Here is a 27648-nt window from a genome sequence, read left to right as displayed (position 1 = left end):
GGAGGTCGCAGTGGAATAAAAAGACAATACCAATGCCCCTTGGAAGAGTGGTGGAGGTCGCATTAGCTTAGCAAGACGGTTTTAATGCCCCTTGGAAGAGACGTGGAGGTCACAGTAGCTTAACAAAACGGTTTTAATGCACCTTGGAAGAGTGGTGGATGTCGCAGTGGAAAAAAAAGACAATGTCAATTGCCCGTGGATGAGACGTGGAGGTCACAGTAGCTTAACAAGATGGTTTTAATGCCCCTTGGAAGAAAGGTGGAGGTCGCACTGGAATAAAAAGACAATATCAATGCCCCTTGTAAGAGATGTGGAGGTCACAGTAGCTTAACAAGACGATTATAATGCCCCTTGGAAGAGACGTGGAGTTCAGAGTGGTTTAACAAGAAGGTTTAAATGCCCCTTGGAACAGATGTGGAGGTCAGAGTGGTTTAACAAGACAGTTTTAATACCCCTTGGAAGAGACGTGGAGGTCACTGTAGCTTACCAAGATGGTTTTAATGCCCCTTGGAAGAGTGGTGCAGGTTACAGTGGAATAAAAAGACAATATCAATGCCCAGTGGTAGAGACCCGGAGGTCACAGTAGCTTAACAAGACGGTTTTAATGCCCTTTGAAAGACTTGTGGAGGTTACAGTGGAATAAAAAGACAATATCAATGCCCCTTGGAAGAGTGGTTGAGGTAGCAGTAGCTTAACAATATGGTTTTAATGCCTTTTGGAAGAATGGTGGAGGTCGCAGTGGAAAAAAAAAAGACAATATCAATGAACCTTGGAAGAGTGGTGGAAGTCGCAGTAGCTTAAGAAGACGGTTTTAGTGCCCCTTGGAAGAGTGGTGGAGGTCGCAGTAGCTTCAATAGACAGTTTTAATGCCCCTTGGAAGAGTGGTGGAGATTGCAGTGGTATAAAAAGACAATATCAGTGCCCCGTGGAAGAGACGTGGAGGTCACAGCAGCTTTACACGACGGTTTTAATGCCCCTTGGAAGACTGGTGGAGGTTACAGTGGAATAAAAAGACAATATCAATAACCCGTGGAAGAGACGTGGAGGTCACAGTAGCTTAACAAGACGGTTATAATGCCCCTTGGAAGAGTGGTGGAGGTCGCAGTGGAATAAAAAGACAATATCAATGCCCCTTGGAAGAGACGTGGAGGTCACAGTAGCTTAACAAGACGGTTTTAATGCCCCTTGGAAGAGTGGTGAAGGTGGCAGCAGCTTAACAAGACGGTTTTAATGGCCCTTGGAAGAGTGGAAGAGGTCGCAGTAGCTTAACAAGACAGTTTTAATGCCCCTTGGAAGAGTGGAGGAGGTCGCAATGGAGTAAAAAGACAATACCAATGCCCCTTGGAAGAGTGGTGGAGGTCGCAGTAGCTTAACAAGACGGTTTTAATGCCCCTTGGAAGAGACGTGGAGGTCACAGTAGCTTAACAAGACGGTTTTAATGCCCCTTGGAAGAGTGGAGGAGGTCGCAGTGGAATAAAAAGACAATGTCAATGCCCCTTGGAAGAGACGTGGAGTTCACAGAAGCTTAACACAACGGTTTTAATGCCCCTTGGAAGAGTGGTGGAGGTTACAGTGGTATAAATAGACAATACCAATGCCACGTGGAAGAGACATGGAGATCACAGCAGCTTAACAATATGGTTTAAATGCCCCTTGAAAGAGTGGTGGAGGTCGCAGTGGAATAAAAAGACAATATCAATGCCCCTTGGAAGAGAGGTGGAGGTCACAGTAGTTTAACAAGACGGCTTTAAAGCCCCTTGAAAGAGTGGTGGAGGTCGCAGTGGAAAAAAAAAAAGACAATACCAATGCTCCTTGGAAGAATGGTGGAGGTCGCAGTAGCTTAACAAGACAGTTTTAGAGCCCCTTGGAAGAGTGAAAGAGGTCGCAGTAGCTTAACAAGATGGTTTTAATGCCCCTTGGAAGAGTGTTGGAGGTCGCAGTGGAAAAAAAAGACAATGTCAATGGCCCGTGGAAGAGGCGTGGAGGTCACAGTAGCATAACAAGATGGTTTTAATGCCCCTTGGAAGGAAGGTGGAGGTCGCAGTGGAATAAAAAGACAATATCAATGCCCCTTGGAAGAGACATGGAGGTCACAGCAGCTTAACACGACGGTTTTAATGCCCCTTGGAAGACAGGTGGAGGTTACAGTGGAATAAAAAGACAATATCAATAACCCGTGGAAGAGACGTGGAGGTCACAGTAGCTTAACAAGACGGTTATAATGCCCCATGGAAGAGTGGTGGAGGTCGCAGTGGAATAAAAAGACAATATCAATGCCCCTTGGAAGAGACGTGGAGGTCACAGTAGCTTAACAAGACGGTTTTAATGCCCCTTGGGAGAGTGGTGAAGGTCGCAGCAGCTTAACAAGACAGTTTTAATGCCCCTTGGAAGAGTGGTGGAGGTCGCATTGGAAAAAAAAAACAATATCAATGCTCCTTGGAAGAGTGGTGGAGGTCGCAGTGTAGTAAAAAGACAATACCAATGACCCTATCAAGAGTGGTGGAGGTCACAGTAGCTTAACAAGACGGTTTTAATGCCCCTTGGAAGAGTGGTGAAGGTGGCAGCAGCTTAACAAGACGGTTTTAATGGCCCTTGGAAGAGTGGAAGAGGTCGCAGTAGCTTAACAAGACAGTTTAAATGCCCCTTGGAAGAGTGGAGGAGGTCGCAATGGAGTAAAAAGACAATACCAATGCCCCTTGGAAGAGTAGTGGAGGTCGCAGTAGCTTAACAAGACGGTTTTAATGCCCCTTGGAAGAGACGTGGAGGTCACAGTAGCTTAACAAGACGGTTTTAATGCCCCTTGGAAGAGTGGTGGAGGTCGCAGTGGAATAAAAAGACAATGTCAATGCCCCTTGGAAGAGACGTGGAGTTCACAGAAGCTTAACACAACGGTTTTAATGCCCCTTGGAAGAGTGGTGGAGGTTCCAGTGGTATAAATAGACAATATCAATGCCCCGTGGAAGAGACATGGAGATCACAGTAGCTTAACAATATGGTTTAAATTCCCCTTGAAAGAGTGGTGGAGGTCGCAGTGGAATAAAAAGACAATATCAATGCCCCTTGGAAGAGACGTGGAGGTCACAGTAGCTTAACAAGACGGCTTTAATGCCCCGTGAAAGAGTGGTGGAGGTCGCAGTGGAAAAAAAAAGACAATACCAATGCTCCTTGGAACAGTGGTGGAGGTCGCAGTAGCTTAACAAGACAGTTTTAATGCCCCTTGGAAGAGTGGAAGAGGTCGCAGTAGCTTAACAAGATGGTTTTAATGTCCCTTAGAAGAGTGGTGGAGGTCGCAGTGGAAAAAAAAAAAGACAATACCAATACTCCTTGGAAGAGTGGTGGAGGTCGCAGTAGCTTAACAAGACGGTTTTAATGCCTCTTGGAAGAGACGTGGAGGTCAAAGTAGCTTAACAAAACGGTTTTAATGCCCCTTGGAAGAGTGGTGGAGGTCGCAGTGGAAAAAAAAGGCAATGTCAATGGCCCGTGGAAGAGACGTGGAGGTCACAGTAGCTTAACAAGATGGTTTTAATGCCCATTGGAAGAAAGGTGGAGGTCGCAGTGGAATAAAAAGACAATATCAATGCCCTATGGAAGAGACGTGGAGGTCACAGTAGCTTAACAAGACGGTTTTAATGCCCCTTAGAAGAGTGGTGGAGGTTACAGTGGAATGTAAAGACAATATCAATGTCCGGCGGAAGAGACGAGGAGGTCCCAGTAGCTTAACAAGACGGTTTTAATGCCCCTTGGAAGAGATGTGGAGGTCACAGTGGAATAAAAAGACAATATCAAAGCCCTGTGGAAGAGACGTGGAGGTCACAGTAGCTTAACATGACGGTTTTATTGCCCCTTGGAAGAGTGGTGGATGTCGCAGTGGAATAAAAAGACAATATCAATGCCCCTTGGAAGAGTGGTGGAGATCGCAGTAGCTAAACAAGACGGTTTTAATGTCCCTTGGAAAAGACGTGGAGGTTACAGTAGCTTAACAAGAGGCTTTTAATGCCCCATGGAAGAGTGGTGGAGGTCGTAGTGGAATAAAAAGACAATATCAATGTCCCGTGGAAGAGACGTGGAGGTCCCAGTAGCTTAACAAGACGGTTTTAATGCCCCTTGGAAGAGTGGTGGAGGTTACAGTGGTATAAATAGACAGTATCAATGCCCCGGGGAAGAGACGTGGAGGTCACAGTAGCTTAACAATATGGTATAAATGCCCCTTGAAAGAGTGGTGGAGGTCGCAGTGGAATAAAAAGACCATATCAATGCCCCTTGGAAGAGACGTGGAGGTCACAGTAGCATAACAAGATGGCTTTAATGCCCCTTGGAAGAGTGGTGGAGGTCGCAGAAGCTTAAAAAGATGGTTTTAATGTCCCTTAGAAGAGTGGTGGAGGTCGCAGTGGAAAAAAAAAAAGACAATGCCAATGCCCCTTGGAAGGGTGGTGGAGGTCGCAGTAGCTTAACAAGATGGTTTTAATGCCCCTTGGAAGAGACGTGGAGGTCACAGTAGCTTAACAAAATGGTTTTAATGCCCCTTGGAAGAGTGATGGACGTCGCAGTGGAAAAAAAATACAATGTCAATGCCACGTGGAAGAGACGTAGAGGTCACAGTAGCTTAACAAGACGGTTTTAATGCCCCTTGGAAGATAGGTGGAGGTCGCAGTGGAATAAAAAGACAATATCAATGCCCCTTGGAAGAGACATGGAGGTCACAGTAGCTTAACTAGATGGTTTTAATGCCCTTTAGAACAGTGAAGGTTACAGTGGAATAAAAAGACAATATCAATGCACCGTGGAAGAGAAATGGAGGTCACAGTAGCTTAACAAGACGGTTTTAATGCCCCTTGGTAGAGTGGTGGAGGTCGCAGTGGAATAAAAAGACAATACCAATGCCTCTTGGAAGAGTGGTGGAGGTCGCAGTAGCTTAGCAAGACGGTTTTAATGCCCCTTGGAAGAGACATGGAAGTCACAGTAGCTTAACAAGACGGTTTTAATGCCCCTTGGAAGAGTGGTGGAGGTTGCAGTGGAATAAAAAGACAATGTCAATGCCCCTTGGAAGAGACGTGGAGGTCACAGTAGCTTAACACGACGGTTTTAATGCCCCTTGGAGGAGTGGTGGAGGTCGCAGTGGAATAAAAAAACAATATCAATGCCCCTTGGAAGAGAGGTGGAAGTCACAGTAGCTTAACAAGATGGTTTTAATGCCCCTTGGAAGAGTGGAAGAGGTCGCCGTAGCTTAACAAGACGGTTTTAATGCCCCTTGGAAGATTGGTGGAGGTCGCAGTGGAATAAAAAGACAATACCAATGCCCCTTGGAAGAGTGGTGGAGGTCGCATTAGCTTAGCAAGACGGTTTTAATGCCCCTTGGAAGAGACGTGGAGGTCACAGTAGCTTAACAAAATGGTTTTAATGCGCCTTGGAAGAGTGGTGGATGTCGCAGTGGAAAAAAAAGACAATGTCAATGGCCCGTGGAAGAGACGTGGAGGTCACAGTAGCTTAACAAGATGGTTTTAATGCCCCTTGGAAGAAAGGTGGAGGTCGCACTGGAATAAAAAGACAATATCAATGCCCCTTGTAAGAGATGTGGAGGTCACAGTAGCTTAACAAGACGATTATAATGCCCCTTGGAAGAGACGGGGAGGTCAGAGTGGTTTAACAAGACGGTTTAAATGCCCCTTGGAACAGATGTGGAGGTCAGAGTGGTTTAACAAGACAGTTTTAATACCCCTTGGAAGAGACGTGGAGGTCACTGTAGCTTACCAAGATGGTTTTAATGCCCCTTGGAAGAGTGGTGCAGGTTACAGTGGAATAAAAAGCCAATATCAATGCCCAGTGGTAGAGACCCGGAGGTCACAGTAGCTTAACAAGACGGTTTTAATGCCCTTTGGAAGAGTTGTGGAGGTTACAGTGGAATAAAAAGACAATATCAATGCCCCTTGGAAGAGTGGTTGAGGTAGCAGTAGCTTAACGATACGGTTTTAATGCCTTTTGGAAGAATGGTGGAGGTCGCAGTGGAAAAAAAAAAGACAATATCAATGAACCTTGGAAGAGTGGTGGAAGTCGCAGTAGCTTAAGAAGATGGTTTTAGTGCCCCTTGGAAGAGTGGTGGAGGTCGCAGTAGCTTCAATAGACAGTTTTAATGCCCCTTGGAAGAGTGGTGGAGATTGCAGTGGTATAAAAAGACAATATCAATGACCCATGGAAGAGACGTGGAGGTCACAGCAGCTTTACACGGCGGTTTTAATGCCCCTTGGAAGACTGATGGAGGTTACAGTGGAATAAAAAGACAATATCAATAACCCGTGGAAGAGACGTGGAGGTCACAGTAGCTTTACAAGACGGTTATAATGCCCCTTGGAAGAGTGGTGGAGGTCGCAGTGGAATAAAAAGACAATATCAATGCCCCTTGGAAGAGACGTGGAGGTCACAGTAGCTTAACAAGACGGTTTTAATGCCCCTTGGAAGAGTGGTGGAGGTCGCAGTGGAAAAAAAACCCAACATCAATGCTCCTTGGAAGAGTAGTGGAGGTCGCAGTAGCTTAACAAGACAGTTTTAATGGCCCTTGGAAGAGTGGAAGAGGTCGCAGTAGCTTAACAAGACGGTTTTAATGCCCCTTGGAAGAGTTGTGGAGGTCGCAATGGAGTAAAAAGACAATACCAATGTCCCTTGGAAGAGTGGTGGAGGTCGCAGTAGCTTAACAAGACGGTTTTAATGCCCCTTGGAAGAGACGTGGAGGTCACAGTAGCTTAACAAAACGGTTTTAATGCCCCTTGGAAGAGTGGTGGAGGTCGCAGTGGAAAAAAAAGACAATGTCAATGGCCCGTGGAAGAGGCGTGGAGGTCGTAGTATCTTAACAAGATGGTTTTAATGACCCTTGGAAGAAAGGTGGAGGTCGCAGTGGAATAAAAAGACAATATCAATGCCCCTTGGAAGAGACATGGAGGTCACAGCAGCTTAACACGACGGTTTTAATGCCCCTTGAAAGACAGGTGGAGGTTACAGTGGAATAAAAAGACAATATCAATAACCCGTGGAAGAGACGTGGAGGTCACAGCAGCTTAACAAGACGGTTATAATGCCCCTTGGAAGAGTGGTGGAGGTCGCAGTGGAATAAAAAGACAATATCAATGCCCCTTGGAAGAGACGTGGAGGTCGCAGTAGCTTAACAAGACGGTTTTAATGCCCCTTGGAAGAGTGGTGAAGGTCGCAGCAGCTTAACAAGACGGTTTTAATGCCCCTTGGAAGAGTGGTGGAGGTCGCAGGAGAAAAAAAAAACAATATCAATGCTCCTTGGAAGAGTGGTGGAGGTCTCAGTAGCTTAACAAGACGGTTTTAATGGCCCTTGGAAGAGTGGAAGAGGTTGCAGTAGCTTAACAAGACGGTTTTAATGCCCCTTGGAAGAGTGGTGGAGGTCGCAGTGGAGTAAAAAGACAATACCAATGACCCTTGGAAGAGTGGTGGAGGTCGCAGTAGCTTAACACGACGGTTTTAATGCCCCTTGGAAGAGACGTGGAGGTCACAGTAGCTTAACAAGACGGCTTTAATGCCCTTTGAAAGAGTGGTGGAGGTCGCAGTGGAAAAAAAAAAGACAATACCAATGCTCCTTGGAAGAGTGGTGGAGGTCGCAGTAGCTTAACAAGACAGTTTTAATGCCCCTTGGAAGAGTGGAAGAGGTCGCAGTAGCTTAACAAGACGGTTTTAATGCCCCTTGGAAGAGACGTGGAGGTCACAGTAGATTAACAAAACGGTTTTAATGCCCCTTGGAAGAGTGGTGGAGGTCGCAGTGGAAAAAAAAGACAATGTCAATGGCCCGTGGAAGAGACGTGGAGGTCACAGTAGCTTAACAAGATGGTTTTAATGCCCATTGGAAGAAAGGTGGAGGTCGCAGTGGAATAAAAAGACAATATCATAAAAATAAATGAGCAACTGGAAATGACAAACAATTATATACCTGAGGAATACCTAGAGTTTCAAAATTCTAACTAAAGTAATCTTGGAGAAAATAGAAAACAATTAACAGGGCGGGCCTGCGAGGCCCCAGGTATGCGTTCTAGGGTTAAGAAGACGTTTTTAAAGCTCCTTGGAAGAGACGTGGAGTTCACAGTAGCTAAACACGACGGTTTTAATGCCCCTTGGAAAACTGGTGGAGGTTACAGTGGAATAAAAAGACAATATCAATACCAAGTGGAAGAGACGTGGAGGTCACAGTAGCTTAACAAGACGGTTATAATGCCCCTTGGAAGAGTGGTGGAGGTCGCAGTGGAATAAAAAGACAATATCAATGCCCCTTGGAAGAGACGTGGAGGTCACAGTAGCTTAACAAGACGGTTTTAATGCCCCTTGGAAGAGTGGTGAAGGTCGTAGCAGCTTAACAAGACAGTTTTAATGCCCCTTGGAAGAGTGGTGGAGGTCGCAGTGGAAAAAAAGAAGACAATATCAATGCTCCTTGGAAGAGTGGTGGAGGTCGCAGTAGCTTAACAGGATGGTTTTAATGGCCCTTGGAAGAGTGGAAGAGGTTGCAGTAGCTTAACAAGACGGTTTTAATGCCCCTTGGAAGAGTGGTGGAGGTCGCAGTGGAGTAAAAAGACAATACCAATGCCCCTTGGAAGAGTGGTGGAGGACGCAGTAGCTTAACAAGACGGTTTTAATGCCCCTTGGAAGAGACGTGGAGGTCACAGTAGCTTAACAAGACGGTTTTAATGCCCCTTGGAAGAGTGGTGGAGGTCGCAGTGGAATAAAAAGACAATGTCAATGCCCCTTGGAAGAGACGTAGAGTTTACAGAAGCTTAACACAATGGTTTTAATGCCCCTTGGAAGAGTGGTGGAGGTTACAGTGGAATAAATAGACAATATCAATGCCCCGTGGAAGAGATGTGGAGGTCACAGTAGCTTAACAATATGGTTTAAATGCCCCTTGAAAGAGTGGTTGAGTTCGCAGTGGAAAAAAAAAAAGACAATACCATTGCTCCTTGGAAGAGTGGTGGAGGTCGCAGTAGCTTAACAAGACGGTTTTAATGCCCCTTGGAAGAGACGTGGAGGTCACAGTAGCTTAGCAAAATGGTTTTAATGCCCCTTGGAAGAGTGGTGGAGGTCGCAGTGGAAAAAAAAGACAAAGTCAATGGACCGTGGAAGAGACGTGGAGGTCACAGTAGCTTAACAAGATGTTTTTAATGCCCCTTGGAAGAAAGGTGGAGGTCGCAGTGGAATAAAAAGACAATATCAATGCCTTTTGGAAGAGACGTGGAGGTCACAGTAGCTTAACAAGACGGTTTTAATGCCCCTTAGAAGAGTGGTGGAGGTTACAGTGGAATAAAAAGACAACATCAAAGCCCTGTGGAAGAGACGTGGAGGTCACAGTAGCTTAACAAGACGGGTTTAATGCCCCTGGAAGAGTGGAAGAGGTCGCAGTAGCTTAGCAAGACGGTTTTAATGCCCCTTGGAAGAGTGGTGGAGGTCGCAGTAGCTTAACAAGACGGTTTTAATGCCCCTTGGAAGAGACGTGGAGGTCACAGTAGCTTAACAAGACGGTTTAAATGCCCCTTGGAAGAGTGGTGGAGGTCGCAGTGGAATAAAAAGACAATACCAATGCAACTTGGCAGAGTGGTGGAGGTCGCAGTAGCTTAACAAGACGGTTTTAATGCCCCTTGGAAGAGTCGTGGATGTCACAGTAGCTTAACAAGTTGGTTTTAATGCCCCTTGGAAGAGTGGTGGACATTACAGTGGAATAAAAAGACAATATCAATGCCCCTTGGAAGAGATGTGGAGGTCACAGTAGCTTAACAAGACGGTTTTAATGCCCCTTGGAAGAGTGGTGGAGGTCACAGAAGCTTAAAAAGATGGTTTTAATATCCCTTAGAAGAGTGGTGGAGGTCGCAGTGGAAAAAAAAAAAAGACAATGCCAATGCCCCTTGGAAGGGTGGTGGAGGTCGCAGTAGCTTAATAAGGTGGTTTTAATGCCCCTTGGAAGAGACGTGGAGGTCACAGTAGCTTAACAAAATGGTTTTAATGCTCCTTGGAAGAGTGATGGACGTCGCAGTGGAAAAAAAATACAATGTCAATGCCACGTGGAAGAGACGTAGAGGTCACAGTAGCTTAACAAGACGGTTTTAATGCCCCTTGGAAGATAGGTGGAGGTCGCAGTGGAATAAAAAGACAATATCAATGCCCCTTGGAAGAGACATGGAGGTCACAGTAGCTTAACTAGACGGTTTTAATGCCCTTTAGAAAAGTGGTGGAGGTTACAGTGGAATAAAAAGACAATATCAATGCACCTTGGAAGAGAATTGGAGGTCACAGTAGCTTAACAAGACGGTTTTAATGCCCCTTGGTAGAGTGGTGGAGGTCGCAGTGGAATAAAAAGACAATACCAATGCCTCTTGGAAGAGTGGTGGAGGTCGCAGTAGCTTAGCAAGACGGTTTTAATGCCCCTTGGAAGAGACATGGAGGTCACAGTAGCTTAACAAGACGGTTTTAATGCCCCTTGGAAGAGTGGTGAAGGTCGCAGTGGAATAAAAAGACAATGTCAGTGCCCCTTGGATGAGACGTGGAGGTCACAGTAGCTTAACACGACGGTTTTAATGCCCCTTGGAAGAGTGGTGGAGTTTACAGTGGAATAAATAGACAATATCAATGCCCCGTGGAAGAGACGTGGAGGTCACAGTAGCTTAACAATACGGTTTTAATACCCCTTGGAAGAGTGGTGGAGGTCGCAGTGGAATAAAAAAACAATATCAATGCCCCTTGGAAGAGACGTGTGTAACGGGTCTGGGAGGCGGAACCTCTGAGCAACTTATACAAGGGGGCGGTCCTTGTAAGGAAGCGGGTGGCGACCAGGGAAGACAGGCAGGTAGTCACAGCAGGTGACCGGGACAGTCTCTGGGTAAACGGACAGGAGGTCACAGCAAGTGACCGGGGCAGTCTTTGGGTGAACGGGCAGGAGGTCACGGCAAGTGACCGGGACAGTCTCTGGGTGAACGGGCAGGAGATCACGGCAAGTGACCGGGACAGACTCTGGGTAAAGGGTAGGTACGTCCTGTGACGGCTGAGCCTCCAGGTAGGCTAGCAGGCAGATGGCAGATGTGTGCTCCCAGGTGAGCAGGCGAGAGTCTCTGGATAAGCAGATGGTCACATCATGTGACGGCGGAGCCTCCAGGTAGGCTAACAGGCAGGTAGCAGATGAGCGCTCCCAGGTGAGCGGGCAAGAGTCTCTGGACTGGCAGGTGGTCACAGCACGTGACGGCGGAACCTCCTGGTAGGCTAGCAGGCAGGTAGCAGGTGGGCGCTCCCAGGTGAGCGGGCAAGAGTCTCTGGACTGGCAGGTGGTCACAGCACGTGACGGCGGAACCTCCTGGTAGGCTAGCAGGCAGGTAGCAGGTGGGCGCTCCCAGGTGAGCGGGCAAGCTGGTCCATAGACAGACTGACAAGTGTCGGAAGGCAGACCGTCGGACCTCAGGCTAGCAAGCAGGTAAGCGGATAACAGGCAGGAATCAGACAGCAATCTGGCAGGAAACTGGCAGGTAACTGGCAGGTAACTGGAAACGGGACCTGAGTGCTAAAGCAGAGTAGTGAACAGTGCAACAACATTGCTCAGGCACCTCCATTTTGGAGGAGGTGCCTTATATATGGTGAAGTCCTCCGGCCATTGGCCGGGGACTCCTTAGGACGGCGCGCGCGGCCCCTTTAAGAGGGGGGGAGCGCCCTAAGCACCATGGCCGGGAAGGAGCGCGCGCTGCCAGCAGAGCGGGAGGAGGACGCCGGGCTCGGAGCGGAGAGGTGAGGAGAACAGCGTCCTGCCTAGCAGAGGGCAGGGACGCCGACGCTACAACGTGGAAGTCACAGTAGCTTAACAAGATGGTTTTAATGCCCCTTGGAAGAGTGGAAGAGGTCGCAGTAGCTTAACAAGACGTTTTTAATGCCCCTTGGAAGATTGGTGGAGGTCGCATTGGAATAAAAAGACAATACCAATGCCCCTTGGAAGAGTGGTGGAGGTCGCATTAGCTTAGCAAGACGGTTTTAATGCCCCTTGGAAGAGACGTGGAGGTCACAGTAGCTTAACAAAACGGTTTTAATGCACCTTGGAAGAGTGGTGGATGTCGCAGTGGAAAAAAAAGACAATGTCAATTGCCCGTGGAAGAGACGTGGAGGTCACAGTAGCTTAACAAGATGGTTTTAATGCCCCTTGGAAGAGTGGTGAAGGTCGTAGCAGCTTAACAAGACAGTTTTAATGCCCCTTGGAAGAGTGGTGGAGGTCGCAGTGGAAAAAAAAAAGACAATATCAATGCTCCTTGGAAGAGTGGTGGAGGTCGCAGTAGCTTAACAGGATGGTTTTAATGGCCCTTGGAAGAGTGGAAGAGGTTGCAGTAGCTTAACAAGACGGTTTTAATGCCCCTTGGAAGAGTGGTGGAGGTCGCAGTGGAGTAAAAAGACAATACCAATGCCCCTTGGAAGAGTGGTGGAGGACGCAGTAGCTTAACAAGACGGTTTTAATGCCCCTTGGAAGAGACGTGGAGGTCACAGTAGCTTAACAAGACGGTTTTAATGCCCCTTGGAAGAGTGGTGGAGGTCGCAGTGGAATAAAAAGACAATGTCAATGCCCCTTGGAAGAGACGTAGAGTTTACAGAAGCTTAACACAATGGTTTTAATGCCCCTTGGAAGAGTGGTGGAGGTTACAGTGGAATAAATAGACAATATCAATGCCCCGTGGAAGAGATGTGGAGGTCACAGTAGCTTAACAATATGGTTTAAATGCCCCTTGAAAGAGTGGTTGAGTTCGCAGTGGAAAAAAAAAAAGACAATACCATTGCTCCTTGGAAGAGTGGTGGAGGTCGCAGTAGCTTAACAAGACGGTTTTAATGCCCCTTGGAAGAGACGTGGAGGTCACAGTAGCTTAGCAAAATGGTTTTAATGCCCCTTGGAAGAGTGGTGGAGGTCGCAGTGGAAAAAAAAGACAAAGTCAATGGACCGTGGAAGAGACGTGGAGGTCACAGTAGCTTAACAAGATGTTTTTAATGCCCCTTGGAAGAAAGGTGGAGGTCGCATTGGAATAAAAAGACAATATCAATGCCTTTTGGAAGAGACGTGGAGGTCACAGTAGCTTAACAAGACGGTTTTAATGCCCCTTAGAAGAGTGGTGGAGGTTACAGTGGAATAAAAAGACAATATCAAAGCCCTGTGGAAGAGACGTGGAGGTCACAGTAGCTTAACAAGACGGTTTTAATGCCCCTGGAAGAGTGGAAGAGGTCGCAGTAGCTTAGCAAGACGGTTTTAATGCCCCTTGGAAGAGTGGTGGAGGTCGCAGTAGCTTAACAAGACGGTTTTAATGCCCCTTGGAAGAGACGTGGAGGTCACAGTAGCTTAACAAGACGGTTTTAATGCCCCTTGGAAGAGTGGTGGAGGTCGCAGTGGAATAAAAAGACAATACCAATGCAACTTGGCAGAGTGGTGGAGGTCGCAGTAGCTTAGCAAGACGGTTTTAATGCCCCTTGGAAGAGTCGTGGATGTCACAGTAGCTTAACAAGTTGGTTTTAATGCCCCTTGGAAGAGTGGTGGACATTACAGTGGAATAAAAAGACAATATCAATGCCCCTTGGAAGAGATGTGGAGGTCACAGTAGCTTAACAAGACGGTTTTAATGCCCCTTGGAAGAGTGGTGGAGGTCACAGAAGCTTAAAAAGATGGTTTTAATATCCCTTAGAAGAGTGGTGGAGGTCGCAGTGGAAAAAAAAAAAAGACAATGCCAATGCCCCTTGGAAGGGTGGTGGAGGTCGCAGTAGCTTAATAAGGTGGTTTTAATGCCCCTTGGAAGAGACGTGGAGGTCACAGTAGCTTAACAAAATGGTTTTAATGCTCCTTGGAAGAGTGATGGACGTCGCAGTGGAAAAAAAATACAATGTCAATGCCACGTGGAAGAGACGTAGAGGTCACAGTAGCTTAACAAGACGGTTTTAATGCCCCTTGGAAGATAGGTGGAGGTCGCAGTGGAATAAAAAGACAATATCAATGCCCCTTGGAAGAGACATGGAGGTCACAGTAGCTTAACTAGACGGTTTTAATGCCCTTTAGATAAGTGGTGGAGGTTACAGTGGAATAAAAAGACAATATCAATGCACCTTGGAAGAGAATTGGAGGTCACAGTAGCTTAACAAGACGGTTTTAATGCCCCTTGGTAGAGTGGTGGAGGTCGCAGTGGAATAAAAAGACAATACCAATGCCTCTTGGAAGAGTGGTGGAGGTCGCAGTAGCTTAGCAAGACGGTTTTAATGCCCCTTGGAAGAGACATGGAGGTCACAGTAGCTTAACAAGACGGTTTTAATGCCCCTTGGAAGAGTGGTGAAGGTCGCAGTGGAATAAAAAGACAATGTCAATGCCCCTTGGATGAGACGTGGAGGTCACAGTAGCTTAACACGACGGTTTTAATGCCCCTTGGAAGAGTGGTGGAGTTTACAGTGGAATAAATAGACAATATCAATGCCCCGTGGAAGAGACGTGGAGGTCACAGTAGCTTAACAATACGGTTTTAATACCCCTTGGAAGAGTGGTGGAGGTCGCAGTGGAATAAAAAAACAATATCAATGCCCCTTGGAAGAGACGTGTGTAACGGGTCTGGGAGGCGGAACCTCTGAGCAACTTATACAAGGGGGCGGTCCTTGTAAGGAAGCGGGTGGCGACCAGGGAAGACAGGCAGGTAGTCACAGCAGGTGACCGGGACAGTCTCTGGGTAAACGGACAGGAGGTCACAGCAAGTGACCGGGGCAGTCTTTGGGTGAACGGGCAGGAGGTCACGGCAAGTGACCGGGACAGTCTCTGGGTGAACGGGCAGGAGATCACGGCAAGTGACCGGGACAGACTCTGGGTAAAGGGTAGGTACGACCTGTGACGGCTGAGCCTCCAGGTAGGCTAGCAGGCAGATGGCAGATGTGTGCTCCCAGGTGAGCAGGCGAGAGTCTCTGGATAAGCAGATGGTCACATCATGTGACGGCGGAGCCTCCAGGTAGGCTAACAGGCAGGTAGCAGATGAGCGCTCCCAGGTGAGCGGGCAAGAGTCTCTGGACTGGCAGGTGGTCACAGCACGTGACGGCGGAACCTCCTGGTAGGCTAGCAGGCAGGTAGCAGGTGGGCGCTCCCAGGTGAGCGGGCAAGAGTCTCTGGACTGGCAGGTGGTCACAGCACGTGACGGCGGAACCTCCTGGTAGGCTAGCAGGCAGGTAGCAGGTGGGCGCTCCCAGGTGAGCGGGCAAGCTGGTCCATAGACAGACTGACAAGTGTCGGAAGGCAGACCGTCGGACCTCAGGCTAGCAAGCAGGTAAGCGGATAACAGGCAGGAATCAGACAGCAATCTGGCAGGAAACTGGCAGGTAACTGGCAGGTAACTGGAAACGGGACCTGAGTGCTAAAGCAGAGTAGTGAACAGTGCAACAACATTGCTCAGGCCCCTCCATTTTGGAGGAGGTGCCTTATATATGGTGAAGTCCTCCGGCCATTGGCCGGGGACTCCTTAGGACGGCGCGCGCGGCCCCTTTAAGAGGGGGGGAGCGCCCTAAGCACCATGGCCGGGAAGGAGCGCGCGCTGCCAGCAGAGCGGGAGGAGGACGCCGGGCTCGGAGCGGAGAGGTGAGGGGAACAGCGTCCCTGCCTAGCAGAGGGCAGGGACGCCGACGCTACAACGTGGAAGTCACAGTAGCTTAACAAGATGGTTTTAATGCCCCTTGGAAGAGTGGAAGAGGTCGCAGTAGCTTAACAAGACGTTTTTAATGCCCCTTGGAAGATTGGTGGAGGTCGCAGTGGAATAAAAAGACAATACCAATGCCCCTTGGAAGAGTGGTGGAGGTCGCATTAGCTTAGCAAGACGGTTTTAATGCCCCTTGGAAGAGACGTGGAGGTCACAGTAGCTTAACAAAACGGTTTTAATGCACCTTGGAAGAGTGGTGGATGTCGCAGTGGAAAAAAAAGACAATGTCAATGGCCCGTGGAAGAGACGTGGAGGTCACAGTAGCTTAACAAGATGGTTTTAATGCCCCTTGGAAGAAAGGTGGAGGTCGCACTGGAATAAAAAGACAATATCAATGCCCCTTGTAAGAGATGTGGAGGTCACAGTAGCTTAACAAGACGATTATAATGCCCCTTGGAAGAGACGTGGAGTTCAGAGTGGTTTAACAAGACGGTTTAAATGCCCCTTGGAACAGATGTGGAGGTCAGAGTGGTTTAACAAGACAGTTTTAATACCCCTTGGAAGAGACGTGGAGGTCACTGTAGCTTACCAAGATGGTTTTAATGCCCCTTGGAAGAGTGGTGCAGGTTACAGTGGAATAAAAAGCCAATATCAATGCCCAGTGGTAGAGACCCGGAGGTCACAGTAGCTTAACAAGACGGTTTTAATGCCCTTTGAAAGAGTTGTGGAGGTTACAGTGGAATAAAAAGACAATATCAATGCCCCTTGGAAGAGTGGTTGAGGTAGCAGTAGCTTAACAATACGGTTTTAATGCCTTTTGGAAGAATGGTGGAGGTCGCAGTGGAAAAAAAAAAGACAATATCAATGAACCTTGGAAGAGTGGTGGAAGTCGCAGTAGCTTAAGAAGACGGTTTTAGTGCCCCTTGGAAGAGTGGTGGAGGTCGCAGTAGCTTCAATAGACAGTTTTAATGCCCCTTGGAAGAGTGGTGGAGATTGCAGTGGTATAAAAAGACAATATCAATGCCCCGTGGAAGAGACGTGGAGGTCACAGCAGCTTTACACGACGGTTTTAATGCCCCTTGGAAGACTGGTGGAGGTTACAGTGGAATAAAAAGACAATATCAATAACCCGTGGAAGAGACGTGGAGGTCACAGTAGCTTAACAAGACGGTTATAATGCCCCTTGGAAGAGTGGTGGAGGTCGCAGTGGAATAAAAAGACAATATCAATGCCCCTTGGAAGAGACGTGGAGGTCACAGTAGCTTAACAAGACGGTTTTAATGCCCCTTGGAAGAGTGGTGAAGGTGGCAGCAGCTTAACAAGACGGTTTTAATGGCCCTTGGAAGAGTGGAAGAGGTCGCAGTAGCTTAACAAGACAGTTTTAATGCCCCTTGGAAGAGTGGAGGAGGTCGCAATGGAGTAAAAAGACAATACCAATGCCCCTTGGAAGAGTGGTGGAGGTCACAGTAGCTTAACAAGACGGTTTTAATGCCCCTTGGAAGAGACGTGGAGGTCACAGTAGCTTAACAAGACGCTTTTAATGCCCCTTGGAAGAGTGGTGGAGGTCGCAGTGGAATAAAAAGACAATGTCAATGCCCCTTGGAAGAGACGTGGAGTTCACAGAAGCTTAACACAACGGTTTTAATGCCCCTTGGAAGAGTGGTGGAGGTTACAGTGGTATAAATAGACAATACCAATGCCACGTGGAAGAGACATGGAGATCACAGCAGCTTAACAATATGGTTTAAATGCCCCTTGAAAGAGTGGTGGAGGTCGCAGTGGAATAAAAAGACAATATCAATGCCCCTTGGAAGAGAGGTGGAGGTCACAGTAGTTTAACAAGACGGCTTTAAAGCCCCTTGAAAGAGTGGTGGAGGTCGCAGTGGAAAAAAAAAAAGACAATACCAATGCTCCTTGGAAGAATGGTGGAGGTCGCAGTAGCTTAACAAGACAGTTTTAGAGCCCCTTGGAAGAGTGGAAGAGGTCGCAGTAGCTTAACAAGATGGTTTTAATGTCCCTGAGAAGAGTGGTGGAGGTCGCAGTGGAAAAAAAAAAAGACAATACCAATGCTCCTTGGAAGAGTGGTGGAGGTTGCAGTAGCTTAACAAGACGGTTTTAATGCCTCTTGGAAGAGACGTGGAGGTCACAGTAGCTTTACAAAACGGTTTTAATGCCCCTTGGAAGAGTGTTGGAGGTCGCAGTGGAAAAAAAAGACAATGTCAATGGCCCGTGGAAGAGGCGTGGAGGTCACAGTAGCATAACAAGATGGTTTTAATGCCCCTTGGAAGAAAGGTGGAGGTCGCAGTGGAATAAAAAGACAATATCAATGCCCCTTGGAAGAGACATGGAGGTCACAGCAGCTTAACATGACGGTTTTAATGCCCCTTGGAAGACAGGTGGAGGTTACAGTGGAATAAAAAGACAATATCAATAACCCGTGGAAGAGACGTGGAGGTCACAGTAGCTTAACAAGACGGTTATAATGCCCCATGGAAGAGTGGTGGAGGTCGCAGTGGAATAAAAAGACAATATCAATGCCCCTTGGAAGAGACGTGGAGGTCACAGTAGCTTAACAAGACGGTTTTAATGCCCCTTGGGAGAGTGGTGAAGGTCGCAGCAGCTTAACAAGACAGTTTTAATGCCCCTTGGAAGAGTGGTGGAGGTCGCATTGGAAAAAAAAAACAATATCAATGCTCCTTGGAAGAGTGGTGGAGGTCGCAGTATCTTAACAAGACGATTTTAATGGCCCTTGGAAGAGTGGAAGAGGTCGCAGTAGCTTAACAAGACGGTTTTAATGCCCCTTGGAAGAGTGGTGGAGGTCGCAGTGTAGTAAAAAGACAATACCAATGACCCTATCAAGAGTGGTGGAGGTCACAGTAGCTTAACAAGACGGTTTTAATGCCCCTTGGAAGAGTGGTGAAGGTGGCAGCAGCTTAACAAGACGGTTTTAATGGCCCTTGGAAGAGTGGAAGAGGTCGCAGTAGCTTAACAAGACAGTTTAAATGTCCCTTGGAAGAGTGGAGGAGGTCGCAATGGAGTAAAAAGACAATACCAATGCCCCTTGGAAGAGTGGTGGAGGTCGCAGTAGCTTAACAAGACGGTTTTAATGCCCCTTGGAAGAGACGTGGAGGTCACAGTAGCTTAACAAGACGGTTTTAATGCCCCTTGGAAGAGTGGTGGAGGTCGCAGTGGAATAAAAAGACAATGTCAATGCCCTTTGGAAGAGACGTGGAGTTCACAGAAGCTTAACACAACGGTTTTAATGCCCCTTGGAAGAGTGGTGGAGGTTCCAGTGGTATAAATAGACAATATCAATGCCCCGTGGAAGAGACATGGAGATCACAGTAGCTTAACAATATTGTTTAAATTCCCCTTGAAAGAGTGGTGGAGGTCGCAGTGGAATAAAAAGACAATATCAATGCCCCTTGGAAGAGACGTGGAGGTCACAGTAGCTTAACAAGACGGCTTTAATGCCCCGTGAAAGAGTGGTGGAGGTCGCAGTGGGAAAAAAAAGACAATACCAATGCTCCTTGGAACAGTGGTGGAGGTCGCAGTAGCTTAACAAGACAGTTTTAATGCCCCTTGGAAGAGTGGAAGAGGTCGCAGTAGCTTAACAAGATGGTTTTAATGTCCCTTAGAAGAGTGGTGGAGGTCGCAGTGGGAAAAAAAAAAGACAATACCAATACTCCTTGGAAGAGTGGTGGAGGTCGCAGTAGCTTAACAAGACGGTTTTAATGCCTCTTGGAAGAGACGTGGAGGTCAAAGTAGCTTAACAAAACGGTTTTAATGCCCCTTGGAAGAGTGGTGGAGGTCGCAGTGGAAAAAAAAGGCAATGTCAATGGCCCGTGGAAGAGACGTGGAGGTCACAGTAGCTTAACAAGATGGTTTTAATGCCCATTGGAAGAAAGGTGGAGGTCGCAGTGGAATAAAAAGACAATATCAATGCCCTATGGAAGAGACGTGGAGGTCACAGTAGCTTAACAAGACGGTTTTAATGCCCCTTAGAAGAGTGGTGGAGGTTACAGTGGAATAAAAAGACAATATCAAAGCCCTGTGGAAGAGACGTGGAGGTCACAGTAGCTTAACATGACGGTTTTATTGCCCCTTGGAAGAGTGGTGGATGTCGCAGTGGAATAAAAAGACAATATCAATGCCCCTTGGAAGAGTGGTGGAGATCGCAGTAGCTAAACAAGACGGTTTTAATGTCCCTTGGAAAAGACGTGGAGGTCACAGTAGCTTAACAAGAGGCTTTTAATGCCCCATGGAAGAGTGGTGGAGGTCGTAGTGGAATAAAAAGACAATATCAATGTCCCGTGGAAGAGACGTGGAGGTCCCAGTAGCTTAGCAAGACGGTTTTAATGCCCCTTGGAAGAGTGGTGGAGGTTACAGTGGTATAAATAGACAGTATCAATGTCCCGTGGAAGAGACGTGGAGGTCCCAGTAGCTTAGCAAGACGGTTTTAATGCCCCTTGGAAGAGTGGTGGAGGTTACAGTGGTATAAATAGACAGTATCAATGCCCCGGGGAAGAGACATGGAGGTCACAGTAGCTTAACAATATGGTATAAATGCCCCTTGAAAGAGTGGTGGAGGTCGCAGTGGAATAAAAAGACCATATCAATGCCCCTTGGAAGAGACGTGGAGGTCACAGTAGCATAACAAGATGCTTTAATGCCCCTTGGAAGAGTGGTGGAGGTCGCAGAAGCTTAAAAAGATGGTTTTAATGTCCCTTAGAAGAGTGGTGGAGGTCGCAGTGGAAAAAAAAAAAGACAATGCCAATGCCCCTTGGAAGGGTGGTGGAGGTCGCAGTAGCTTAACAAGATGGTTTTAATGCCCCTTGGAAGAGACGTGGAGGTCACAGTAGCTTAACAAAATGGTTTTAATGCCCCTTGGAAGAGTGATGGACGTCGCAGTGGAAAAAAAATACAATGTCAATGCCACGTGGAAGAGACGTAGAGGTCACAGTAGCTTAACAAGACGGTTTTAATGCCCCTTGGAAGATAGGTGGAGGTCGCAGTGGAATAAAAAGACAATATCAATGCCCCTTGGAAGAGACATGGAGGTCACAGTAGCTTAACTAGACGGTTTTAATGCCCTTTAGAACAGTGGAGGTTACAGTGGAATAAAAAGACAATATCAATGCACCGTGGAAGAGAAATGGAGGTCACAGTAGCTTAACAAGACGGTTTTAATGCCCCTTGGTAGAGTGGTGGAGGTCGCAGTGGAATAAAAAGACAATACCAATGCCTCTTGGAAGAGTGGTGGAGGTCGCAGTAGCTTAGCAAGACGGTTTTAATGCCCCTTGGAAGAGACATGGAAGTCGCAGTAGCTTAACAAGACGGTTTTAATCCCCCTTGGAAGAGTGGTGGAGGTTGCAGTGGAATAAAAAGACAATGTCAATGCCCCTTGGAAGAGACGTGGAGGTCACAGTAGCTTAACACGACGGTTTTAATGCCCCTTGGAAGAGTGGTGGAGGTCGCAGTGGAATAAAAAAACAATATCAATGCCCCTTGGAAGAGAGGTGGAAGTCACAGTAGCTTAACAAGATGGTTTTAATGCCCCTTGGAAGAGTGGAAGAGGTCGCCGTAGCTTAACAAGACGGTTTTAATGCCCCTTGGAAGATTGGTGGAGGTCGCAGTGGAATAAAAAGACAATACCAATGCCCCTTGGAAGAGTGGTGGAGGTCGCATTAGCTTAGCAAGACGGTTTTAATGCCCCTTGGAAGAGACGTGGAGGTCACAGTAGCTTAACAAAATGGTTTTAATGCGCCTTGGAAGAGTGGTGGATGTCGCAGTGGAAAAAAAAGACAATGTCAATGGCCCGTGGAAGAGACGTGGAGGTCACAGTAGCTTAACAAGATGGTTTTAATGCCCCTTGGAAGAAAGGTGGAGGTCGCACTGGAATAAAAAGACAATATCAATGCCCCTTGTAAGAGATGTGTAGGTCACAGTAGCTTAACAAGACGATTATAATGCCCCTTGGAAGAGACGGGGAGATCAGAGTGGTTTAACAAGACGGTTTAAATGCCCCTTGGAACAGATGTGGAGGTCAGAGTGGTTTAACAAGACAGTTTTAATACCCCTTGGAAGAGACGTGGAGGTCACTGTAGCTTACCAAGATGGTTTTAATGCCCCTTGGAAGAGTGGTGCAGGTTACAGTGGAATAAAAAGCCAATATCAATGCCCAGTGGTAGAGACCCGGAGGTCACAGTAGCTTAACAAGACGGTTTTAATGCCCTTTGGAAGAGTTGTGGAGGTTACAGTGGAATAAAAAGACAATATCAATGCCCCTTGGAAGAGTGGTTGAGGTAGCAGTAGCTTAACGATACGGTTTTAATGCCTTTTGGAAGAATGGTGGAGGTCGCAGTGGAAAAAAAAAAGACAATATCAATGAACCTTGGAAGAGTGGTGGAAGTCGCAGTAGCTTAAGAAGATGGTTTTAGTGCCCCTTGGAAGAGTGGTGGAGGTCGCAGTAGCTTCAATAGACAGTTTTAATGCCCCTTGGAAGAGTGGTGGAGATTGCAGTGGTATAAAAAGACAATATCAATGACCCATGGAAGAGACGTGGAGGTCACAGCAGCTTTACACGGCGGTTTTAATGCCCCTTGGAAGACTGATGGAGGTTACAGTGGAATAAAAAGACAATATCAATAACCTGTGGAAGAGACGTGGAGGTCACAGTAGCTTTACAAGACGGTTTTAATGCCCCTTGGAAGAGTGGTGGAGGTCGCAGTGGAAAAAAAACCCAACATCAATGCTCCTTGGAAGAGTAGTGGAGGTCGCAGTAGCTTAACAAGACAGTTTTAATGGCCCTTGGAAGAGTGGAAGAGGTCGCAGTAGCTTAACAAGACGGTTTTAATGCCCCTTGGAAGAGTTGTGGAGGTCGCAATGGAGTAAAAACACAATACCAATGCCCCTTGGAAGAGTGGTGGAGGTCGCAGTAGCTTAACAAGACGGTTTTAATGCCCCTTGGAAGAGACGTGGAGGTCACAGTAGCTTAACAAAACGGTTTTAATGCCCCTTGGAAGAGTGGTGGAGGTCGCAGTGGAAAAAAAAGACAATGTCAATGGCCCGTGGAAGAGGCTTGGAGGTCGTAGTATCTTAACAAGATGGTTTTAATGACCCTTGGAAGAAAGGTGGAGGTCGCAGTGGAATAAAAAGACAATATCAATGCCCCTTGGAAGAGACATGGAGGTCACAGCAGCTTAACACGACGGTTTTAATGCCCCTTGGAAGACAGGTGGAGGTTACAGTGGAATAAAAAGACAATATCAATAACCCGTGGAAGAGACGTGGAGGTCACAGCAGCTTAACAAGACGGTTATAATGCCCCTTGGAAGAGTGGTGGAGGTCGCAGTGGAATAAAAAGACAATATCAATGCCCCTTGGAAGAGACGTGGAGGTCACAGTAGCTTAACAAGACGGTTTTAATGCCCCTTGGAAGAGTGGTGAAGGTCGCAGCAGCTTAACAAGACGGTTTTAATGCCCCTTGGAAGAGTGGTGGAGGTCGCAGGGGAAAAAAAAAACAATATCAATGCTCCTTGGAAGAGTGGTGGAGGTCTCAGTAGCTTAACAAGACGGTTTTAATGGCCCTTGGAAGAGTGGAAGAGGTTGCAGTAGCTTAACAAGACGGTTTTAATGCCCCTTGGAAGAGTGGTGGAGGTCGCAGTGGAGTAAAAAGACAATACCAATGACCCTTGGAAGAGTGGTGGAGGTCGCAGTAGCTTAACACGACGGTTTTAATGCCCCTTGGAAGAGACGTGGAGGTCACAGTAGCTTAACAAGACGGCTTTAATGCCCTTTGAGAGAGTGGTGGAGGTCGCAGTGGAAAAAAAAAGACAATACCAATGCTCCTTGGAAGAGTGGTGGAGGTCGCAGTAGCTTAACAAGACAGTTTTAATGCCCCTTGGAAGAGTGGAAGAGGTCGCAGTAGCTTAACAAGATGGTTTTAATGTCCCTTAGAAGAGTGGTGGAGGTCACAGTGGAAAAAAAAAAGACAATACCAATGCTCCTTGGAAGAGTGGTGGAGGTCGCAGTAGCTTAACAAGACGGTTTTGATGCCCCTTGGAAGAGACGTGGAGGTCACAGTAGATTAACAAAACGGTTTTAATGCCCCTTGGAAGAGTGGTGGAGGTCGCAGTGGAAATAAAAGACAATGTCAATGGCCCGTGGAAGAGACGTGGAGGTCACAGTAGCTTAACAAGATGGTTTTAATGCCCATTGGAAGAAAGGTGGAGGTCGCAGTGGAATAAAAAGACAATATCAATGCCCTTTGGAAGAGACGTGGAGGTCACAGTAGCTTAACAAGACGGTTTTAATGCCCCTTGGAAGAGTGGTGGAGGTCGCAGTGGAAAAAAAAAACAATATCAATGCTCCTTGGAAGAGTGGTGGAGGTCGAAGTAGCTTAACAAGATGGTTTTAATGGCCCTTGGAAGAGTGGAAGAGGTTGCAGTAGCTTAACAAGACGGTTTTAATGCCCCTTGGAAGAGTGGTGGAGGTCGCAGTGGAGTTAAAAAGACAATACCAATGACCCTTGGAAGAGTGGTGGAAGTCGCAGTAGCTTGACAAGACGGTTTTAATGCCCCTTGGAGGAGACGTGGAGGTCACAGTAGCTTAACAAGACGGTTTTAATGCCCCTTGGAAGAGTGGTGGAGGTCGCAGTGGAATAAAAAGACAATGTCAATGTCCCTTGGAAGAGACGTGGAGTTCACAGAAGCTTAACACAACGGTTTTAATGCCCCTTGGAAGAGTGGTGGAGTTTACAGTGGTATAAATAGACAATATCAATGCCCCGTGGAAGAGACATGGAGATCACAGAAGCTTAACAATATGATTTAAATGCCCCTTGAAAGAGTGGTGGAGGTCGCAGTGGAATAAAAAGACAATATCAATGCCCCTTGGAAGAGACGTGGAGGTCACAGTAGCTTAACAAGACGGCTTTAATGCCCCTTGAAAGAGTGGTGGAGGTCGCAGTGGAAAAAAAAAAGACAATACCAATGCTCCTTGGAAGAGTGGTGGAGGTCGCAGTAGCTTAACAAGACAGTTTTAATGCCCCTTGGAAGAGTGGAAGAGGTCGCAGTAGCTTAACAAGATGGTTTTAATGTCCCTTAGAAGAGTGGTGGAGGTCGCAGTGGAAAAAAAAAAGACAATACCAATGCTCCTTGGAAGAGTGGTGGAGGTCGCAGTAGCTTAACAAGACGGTTTTAATGCCCCTTGGAAGAGACGTGGAGGTCACAGTAGATTAACAAAACGGTTTTAATGCCCCTTGGAAGAGTGGTGGAGGTCGCAGTGGAAAAAAAAGACAATGTCAATGGCCCGTGGAAGAGACGTGAAGGTCACAGTAGCTTAACAAGATGGTTTTAATGCCCATTGGAAGAAAGGTGGAGGTCGCAGTGGAATAAAAAGACAATATCAATGCCCTTTGGAAGAGACGTGGAGGTCACAGTAGCTTAACAAGACGGTTTTAATGCCCCTTAGAAGAGTGGTGGAGGTTACAGTGGAATAAAATGACAATATCAAAGCCCTGTGGAAGAAACGTGGAGGTCACAGTAGCTTAACATGATGGTTTTATTGCCCCATGGAAGAGTGGTGGATGTCGCAGTGGAATAAAAAGACAATATCAATGCCCCTTGGAAGAGATGTGGAGGTCACAGTAGCTTAACAAGACGATTATAATGCCCCTTGGAAGAGACGTGGAGTTCAGAGTGGTTTAACAAGACGGTTTAAATGCCCCTTGGAACAGATGTGGAGGTCAGAGTGGTTTAACAAGACAGTTTTAATACCCCTTGGAAGAGACGTGGAGGTCACTGTAGCTTACCAAGATGGTTTTAATGCCCCTTGGAAGAGTGGTGCAGGTTACAGTGGAATAAAAAGACAATATCAATGCCCAGTGGTAGAGACCCGGAGGTCACAGTAGCTTAACAAGACGGTTTAAATGCCCTTTGGAAGAGTTGTGGAGGTTACAGTGGAATAAAAAGACAATATCAATGCCCCTTGGAAGAGTGGTTGAGGTAGCAGTAGCTTAACAATACGGTTTTAATGCCTTTTGGAAGAATGGTGGAGGTCGCAGTGGAAAAAAAAAAGACAATATCAATGAACCTTGGAAGAGTGGTGGAAGTCGCAGTAGTTTAAGAAGACGGTTTTAGTGCCCCTTGGAAGAGTGGTGGAGGTCGCAGTAGCTTCAATAGACAGTTTTAATGCCCCTTGGAAGAGTGGTGGAGATTGCAGTGGTATAAAAAGACAATATCAATGCCCCGTGGAAGAGACGTGGAGGTCACAGCAGCTTTACACGACGGTTTTAATGCCCCTTGGAGGACTGGTGGAGGTTACAGTGGAATAAAAAGACAATATCAATAACCCGTGGAAGAGACGTGGAGGTCACAGTAGCTTAACAAGACGGTTTTAATGCCCCTTGGAAGAGTGGTGAAGGTGGCAGCAGCTTAACAAGACGGTTTTAATGCCCCTTGGAAGAGTGGTGGAGGTCGCAGTGGAAAAAAAAAACAATATCAATGCTCCTTGGAAGAGTGGTGGAGGTCGCAGTAGCTTAACAAGACGGTTTTAATGGCCCTTGGAAGAGTGGAAGAGGTCGCAGTAGCTTAACAAGACAGTTTTACTGCCCCTTGGAAGAGTGGAGGAGGTCGCAATGGAGTAAAAAGACAATACCAATGCCCCTTGGAAGAGGGGTGGAGGTCGCAGTAGCTTAACAAGACGGTTTTAATGCCCCTTGGAAGAGACGTGGAGGTCACAGTAGCTTAACAAGACGGTTTTAATGCCCCTTGGAAGAGTGGTGAAGGTCGCAGTGGAATAAAAAGACAATGTCAATGCCCCTTGGAAGAGACGTGGAGTTCACAGAAGCTTAACACAATGGTTTTAATGCCCCTTGGAAGAGTGGTTGAGGTTACAGTGGTATGAATAGACAATATCAATGCCCCGTGGAAGAGACATGGAGATCATAGCAGCTTAACAATATGGTTTAAATGTCCCTTGAAAAAGTGGTGGAGGTCGCAGTGGAATAAAAAGACAATATCAATGCCCCTTGGAAGAGACGTGGAGGTCACAGTAGCTTAACAAGTCGGCTTTAAAGCCCCTTGAAAGAGTGGTGGAGGTCGCAATGGAAAAAAAAAAGACAATACCAATGCTCCTTGGAAGAATGGTGGAGGTCGCAGTAGCTTAACAAGACAGTTTTAGAGCCCCTTGGAAGAGTGGAAGAGGTCGCAGTAGCTTAACAAGATGGTTTTAATGTCCCTGAGAAGAGTGGTGGAGGTCGCAGTGGAAAAAAAAAAAAACAATACCAATGCTCCCTGGAAGAGTGGTGGAGGTCGCAGTAGCTTAAGAAGACGGTTTTAATGCCCCTTGGAAGAAAGGTGGAGGTCGCAGTGGAATAAAAAGACAATATCAATGCCCCTTGGAAGAGACATGGAGGTCACAGCAGCTTAACACCACGGTTTTAATGCCCCTTGGAAGACAGGTGGAGGTTACAGTGGAATAAAAAGACAATATCAATAACCTGTGGAAGAGACGTGGAGGTCACAGTAGCTTAACAAGACTTTTATAATGCCCCTTGGAAGAGTGGTGGAGGTCGCAGTGGAATAAAAAGACAATATCAATGCCCCTTGGAAGAGACGTGGAGGTCACTGTAGCTTAACAAGACGGTTTTAATGCCCCTTGGGAGAGTGGTGGAGGTCGCAGCAGCTTAACAAGACAGTTTTAATGCCCCTTGGAAGAGTGGTGGAGGTCGCAGTGGAAAAAAAAAACAATATCAATGCTGCTTGGAAGAGTGGTGGAGGTCGCAGTGGAAAAAAAAAAACAATATCAATGCTCCTTGGAAGAGTGGTGGAGGTCGCAGTAGCTTAACAAGACGGTTTTAATGCCTCTTGGAAGAGTGGTGGAGGTCGCAGTGGAGTAAAAAGACAATACCAATGACCCTTTGAAGAGTGGTGGAGGTCGCAGTAGCTTAAGAAGACGGTTTTAATGCCCCTTGGAAGAGACGTGGAGG

This window comes from Phyllobates terribilis, unplaced genomic scaffold (genome assembly GCF_046119375.1).
Source record: "Phyllobates terribilis strain yellow unplaced genomic scaffold, ASM4611937v1 Scaffold_3__8_contigs__length_932513732, whole genome shotgun sequence".
Taxonomy (NCBI): domain Eukaryota; kingdom Metazoa; phylum Chordata; class Amphibia; order Anura; family Dendrobatidae; genus Phyllobates; species Phyllobates terribilis.
The sequence above is the reverse complement of the archived record's forward strand: the minus strand, read 5'-3'. Positions refer to the sequence as shown.